This window comes from Nannospalax galili, unplaced genomic scaffold, assembly GCF_000622305.1.
Source record: "Nannospalax galili isolate Female #2095 unplaced genomic scaffold, S.galili_v1.0 scaffold1525, whole genome shotgun sequence".
NCBI classification, from domain to species: Eukaryota; Metazoa; Chordata; class Mammalia; order Rodentia; family Spalacidae; genus Nannospalax; species Nannospalax galili.
Window position 1 is genome coordinate 36,672 of NW_008352543.1, and position 6,865 is coordinate 43,536.

The following is a 6,865-nucleotide window of genomic DNA, read 5'->3' on the forward strand; positions in this document are numbered from 1 at the left end:
GATTTGAATGAATTGGGACTTTGTCTTAGCTAGCATTATATTACAGTCATAAAACATTGACTAAATCCAACTTTGTGTTAGGGATTAGGAGTTGAGAGAGTCACAGTTGAAAAGAAAAGCAACCAACCATGCACAATTCAGTTATGTAGCAATGAGGCTGCAAGAAATCATGACCCCAGGCAGTGTGGAAATCTCCAGGTTTCTCTCTGGTGTCATTTATCCATAGCAGGCTAGAGGGGGGTGACTGCAGTTTGATGGTGGAGAGGAAAGGAGAAGAGCAGGGAGGAGGAGGAGGAAGAGAAGGACGAGAGAGAGAGAGAGAGAGAGAGAGAGAGAGAGAGAGAGAATAAATCAGAGAGATCAGAGAGATAAGCAGGCAGGGACCCAGTCCCCAAGGAGAGCTCTTTCCTGGGTTTTGGCACCAAAAATGTTAGGAATTAGGAATTGAAAGAGTTGCTGATAGGAAAGAAAATCAACAAAATTCATACAAACCACACCTATCTTTATTAGTTAATCAGGGGTGACTACTGACCTGCTGGAGTCTGCAGTAGCCACACTGGCCAAACAGCAGGGGAGCTTAAATAGCTTTGTGTCTGTAAATAGAGCGATGGGAGTTGGATAAGGGATTTAGGGCCTATATCTCCCATCCCATAAGGTTCCTAGAAGGGCTTATTACAAAGCAGGGGCCTGTTTGTACAACTTTTTGGTTAAGATAAAAGGGGTCCTGGATGGGCTTGTTTGCAAACCAAGAATTGTTTCATGGTATTGGGTTATGGAGGTCTCCCTTCAGTGAGGAAAGTGTTTATTTGGATTACATATCCTGAACACAGTTCATCACTGAGGGAAGCCAAGGCAGGAACTTAAGCAGGGCAGCAAACTAACTGGAGGCAGGAGGTAACATGGACCACAGACCAATGCTTCTTACTTTCTTGTTCCTTTGGCCTGTGCTCAGCCTGTTTCTTATACAATCCAGGACCATCTGCCCAGGGGGTGGCACCACATCATCAATGAGTAGTTTAGAAAATGCCTCAAAGACATGGCCACGGGCCAATAAGATGGAAGAAATAGCTTCATTGACATTCCCTCTTCTTGGGTTTGTTAAATTGACAAGTAAAGCTAGTCAGTACAGACACAGTATAAACTCAAAGGCAAATGTGACAAGATATTTAAAGTACATGCAACACCAGGGAACTCACATCTACCAGTGTAATCTAGTAAAACTGAGTGGATGAAAAATGGGCAGACAGGGGAGCATGATAGTGTCACTCAAAGGCAAATGTGACAAGATATGTCTTATCTCTCTGTGATAATTTGTACTAATGGTAGAGATTACGTATTCAGCCAGAGTCTTTCACAGTGTCATGGCCAATCAAAAGACCAGGGCCACAGTGCTGGCCTGTATCCTGTCAGAACCCAAGCTGGTTCCAGTTGTAGGCACAGCAGGCTGGAGTGTGGCCCAATCTCTCTTGTGTCTGAACCAGGCCCAGAAATGTCACTGGAGAGTAATATGGGTTCTAGAGGTGAGATGAGGCAGTATCTTCCACCTATGCTGATGTGCCAAAGCTTCTCTTTTCATGAGACAGCTGATACAGCTGATGGGATCATTTCATGCAATATTGGGCCTTGCTGATGCTTCATTATTAGTATCTTCTTAATGGCCCTAGATCAATAAGGCCTTGCAATGAATGACAGAGGACTTTCAGAAATTCTATGCTTCCTCCATAAAAAGGTTATATTATAAAGGTTATTTTTTAGAGTCTCAAATGTTTTTAACAGTAACTGGAAGAATGGGAAAATAGCAATTAAGAAGTTTAATTGATGGCAAACTGCAAAAACTGTTATGAGGCACTGTAAAGAACTGTAAATTAAAAAAAAACAAACCTAGTGCCAGGGATGGCCTACCTATGTGTGAGTTGTTGGCAGTGGAGGCCCCTGAAACCCTATAGCCTGGAGGCTTTTGTCCCTGCAGAGGGCTATTTTTTGTACACAGGAATAAGATGTTAAATCACTACTGCTGAACACACCATATGCTTTGGCTGCAGGACATGAAGAGAACGTCTGGGAGTGAGTTGAAACTCCCTCTGTACTGCCTGGGTCCCAAGGTGATAGAAGGTATTATGAGGGCTACTGGGAAAGTATTATCACCAATAGTCCTGCTGGTTCAATTGTGGCATGATGGTTAAGCATGCAGGCATCACCTTTCTTTATTGGATTTAAAATACATGCAACACCAGGGAACTCACATCTACCAGTGTAATCTAGGGAAAAATCACAAGAATGAGAAGTCATAATATATTATTATTTGGGAAGCAAATAATGTTATTTTAATAAATAGATAGGATGTGCCTATCAAGTTGTCATCTAAACATTTGTGTTCACTGACAAAGATTACTTCTGTAATGTTCTTTCTCCATTGAGCAGTGTACTGCAGATACTCATAACTGGTCACCTGTTGAGAAGTAATTGTTCTTTCATCACAGTAGTTCAATGTTCATCCACAGATTGGGAAAAACAATCAGCTGTTGATTACTCCCTATAAGCCACAAGAAAAATTCCAGGAAGGGCACAAAAATTGTAAAATCTATAGAAGGTATAGAGTGCTCTGTAGCTACTTTTTCCAGAAGATTCACTGGCCAAACTATGTGCATGGAACCCAGGGATACAGCCCTACTGAGTCGTCACTCATGCTGTGGTGGGTGTTCAGTGATGCAGCTGCTTTTGAATCACCCATGCTTCTGTAGTTAACTTCTCACATATACTACTGTAATCAACCTCAATAAATACACTAAGCCAGAAAGGCACGGACTCATTTCTTTGTTCTGTTGTCAGTACCATTACTGGAATAAGTGGATGTTTCTTAACAAGCCTCCAGAAAAAGTCCCATTATATTACAGACTAGTGGTTACTGTGCTATTGTGAGTCCCCATTAATAAATCAAAGCATTTATGTGCCACCTTCCAAATCTATTTCAACATCAACTTTCAGGTGTGTATGTTGCAGGAGATTTGCTTCTTTAGTTCACATGGGTTAAGATCAAAAGGGACAGTGTAATGGAATTTCCTTCATGAGAATCACTATGTCTGAACTTGATTTCAACTTCCTCATGACACGCTCAGTTTGGAGTTGTGGTGGATGATATCTGGGGTGGCTGAGTGAGGATGTCATTATATTCTGGTGTGGCGGGAATGTTGCTTGCACTATACTTAACATGCCATGTATCTAGTATATTCATTCATTCTCCATAACAAATGTTTATCAAATATTTGGGGAAGTAATGAATGGATAAATAATTTTCCCTTATCTATTTGTCACAGCTCATTGGTGACAGTAGTCCAAAGTATACACATAATATCTAATCTGACTTTAATCATGATCCTGGATTAAATTTTAATTCATGAATATGTTTGGAAAAACAACTTGAATTCAGTCTCTGTTTTATCATCTGTATATATACATTCAAAAACATACCTACAAAATCATTAAGATAAAGTGAGATAGAGGGCTGAGCCAGGAGTACAGTTAGCAAAGTGCTTCCCTAGAATGAAGAAAGCCCTGGGTCCAATCACCACATAAACTGATTATGGTGTTAGATATTTGTAATCCTAGCACTCTGGATATAGAGGTATGATTATCATAAGTTAAAGGTTATACTTGCATACAGAGCAAATGGAAGTCAACTGAATCACATGAGACAATCTAAAGGAAGAGAAAGGGAGAGAGAGTGTGTGTGAGAGAGAGAGAGAGAGGCATATGACAAGCATTAAGTACACAACCTAGCAGATAGAGTTTGGCTTTATCAATTTCTCTCTTTTAAATATTTTGTGTGTGCTTATGATGTATGTTTATATGATGTGTGTGTGTATGTGTGTGTGCATGTGTGCATGTTTTCATGTTGAGTCTGGGTGCATACTTGCCACAATATAGATGTGGAGGTTAGAGGACAATTTGGGATTTCAGCCCTGATCTTCCATCTTTTTTGAGATGTCATCTCTCTTGTTCTCTATGTAGTCCAGGCTACTTGGCAAGTGAACTTGCATTGAGTCTCCTGTCTGTGCCTCCCATCTTCCAGTAAGTAGAGCAAAAGCTTTGAATGAAAGTTGATTAATGCTCAGTGATCAACCACTTGTGTGAGGTGGCATAAAGGGTGCAATGTAAAATTTTATGAAATTAAAATTATCGAGAGAGTTGGATGATTCACCAGGATCCAGACAACTGTTTCTATGATTCCCCATTGTAATACATAAGCATAAAGCAGCTGTGACCTGTTTGAGGTAGGGATTATGAGACAATATTTCTTGCCTGGAAATCAACCATAACTTTTTCTGCTCTCAATTCTATACATAAGAATATTTCATACCTTTGCCTACAAAAATTGTGCATACCTTAAATAATTATTATGTAAAATTTGACTGAGCATCTCATCCCTCCATATATTCACTATAGTACCTACTAGAATGTCTTATATCAATCATTACTATCAATACTAATAAAATAAATGGACTCTGAAAGACAGAGGACAAAGTGGTTCATATTTATTTTTGGTTTCAAAGCATCTAACATGAAGCATAAAACAAACTTGAATATTTACCTCAGGATGTCTGTTATCATGTACTTTCCATAATTATCAAGTGAACATGCAATAATACCTTTCAAAAACAAATCCTTGAGATCGACAGTTGTTCAAAAGTAATTGCATTTGTGTAAAATGGACTGTTCCTTATTCATCTGAGAATGAGCTAATGGTCCCTGGTGATTTGAACTCACACTTGAATGGAGAGCCTCTTCAGAGACTTTTCCACAAGGATAAACAATGAGAGGAAGAAATAGTGCAGCAGCTATAAAAATCACAACGACCTTGACTGTCTTACTTCACAATGAATTCTCATTTCAAGAGATAAGATTTGGCTTCTTGGGTAAGTTGAGAATAAATATGTATTTATGAACCATAGCTGAGAAACTGCTCATGTGGAATCAAGAAATCTTGAGCATAAGAGAGAAAAAGAACTTTTGTGTAATCAACTTCTATTTCACTAGAAAATTCTTCTGAATAATCAGGCAGGAAACTTGGTTTCCAGAGAATCCTTATTAATCCATTACTTAGTAAGATCAATAACTAAAACAGCCTTTTAAGGGGTTTAAATTTACCCACACAGCCAAAATGTTAATAAATTCACCAGCTTTGAAAAGCCTTTGGGGGCTTACTGTCAGTGCATAGCTTGTGGAATGACCTATTTTCATTGAATAAATGCTCGAGCATCACAGGTTCCAGATACAGTGGCAAACACAAGGATCTAAAGTCAGAAATCTGAGGAGCTGAGACTCAATCTATGCCTAGAAGGTGAACCTGAGTAAATTGCGACTTTATGTTGAACCTTTATTCACTAGTAAACTCTGATGAAAATTTCATTCACTAGTAAACTCTGATGAAAATTTCATTCACTAGTAAACTCTGATGAAAATTTCCTTTGATCATTCTGTCAATCTTCAGTTATAAAGAGTGTTATATTAAGAAAGGATTTGGAGTGTCTGAATAAATGAATACTAACAGCAATTGTTATAAACATCTATTCATATTTTACACCATAGTAGGATTGATATTTTAAGTACCTTAATAGAGCAATGGCTTAATTAGAAATATTTAGGGATTTATAACCATAACATTTTTAGTGTGAAATTATTTCTATCTCTTCTCAGTTCAAGCAAGAAAATTAATCTCTTTTAAAATTTATTAAGACATCGTCTTAACTGATTGATGCATGTCACCATCTGATCACCTTTTTTATATTTTATTCATTATTTTTATTTTATGCATATATGTATTGCCCCCACGCATGTAAGTGCACCCATGATGTGCAGTGACCATGAAGGTCAGAAGAGGCAATCAGAGCCCCTGGAATTGGAGTTATGGATGGTTGTTAGCTGCCATGTGATTGCTGGGAACCAAACCCAGGTCCTCTGCAAGAACAGCCAGTGTTCTTAACTGCTGGGTCATCTCTCCAGCCCCTGATCACTCCTATTATGTATTAAAAATCAAATGTTGTTATGTATTAAAAAATCAGAAAGGTGAAAAGTTGCACTGCTATCTGTCCCAAATATCCATGTGCTCTCAATTTCATTGTAAATCTTTAGGTATGCTGTTCATACCTAATTCTAATGTTTTCTTACATAGCTTTAAGTTATTTCACATTTTCAAATTGTTTTCTCCACTATAAATGGAAATAATGTATATAGTACTATTTCACAGGCATGAAAATAGAACTACATATGAAATTTTATATCCTGTGCTGGTTATTAGTAAACATTCAATAAAAGTTAAGGTTTATTTAAGTCTTTGTTACATAATTTCCTATTTGTACTTCTTATTTTGAGAAGTCTCACATTTTACAGTCATTTATTTTTGTATATGTGTGAGCAGAGAGAAATGGGGTGTGTGGGAAGTCAGAGTCAATATTCTTTCCTCTAATCATGTGGACTCCAACAATGGAACACAGGTTTCCAGGTTTGGTGGCCAGTGCCTTTACCAGCTGAGCCACCATACAGACACAGTTCTCATAGCTTTAAATCTTTAGCTTTAAAGACACTTGGGCATATTTCGCTCTAAATAAATGTGAACAAAATTTATCCATTTGGAGTAGAAGTTTTCTAGCTTGTCTGTTTTAAAATTGTAAGACATCAATGTACAGAAATACTTAAACACTGAGAGTCTAGTATGAATGGCATTTGTTCATCAAAACTTTTCATAAAAGATATACTTGATTATATTACTCCATATGAATATATTAAACAAAATGCAGCTACATATTTATAAATCTGTTCATGTAATGTCTTCACTACAGCTTTGTTCTGGGAGAGGCTACTCTGTCTG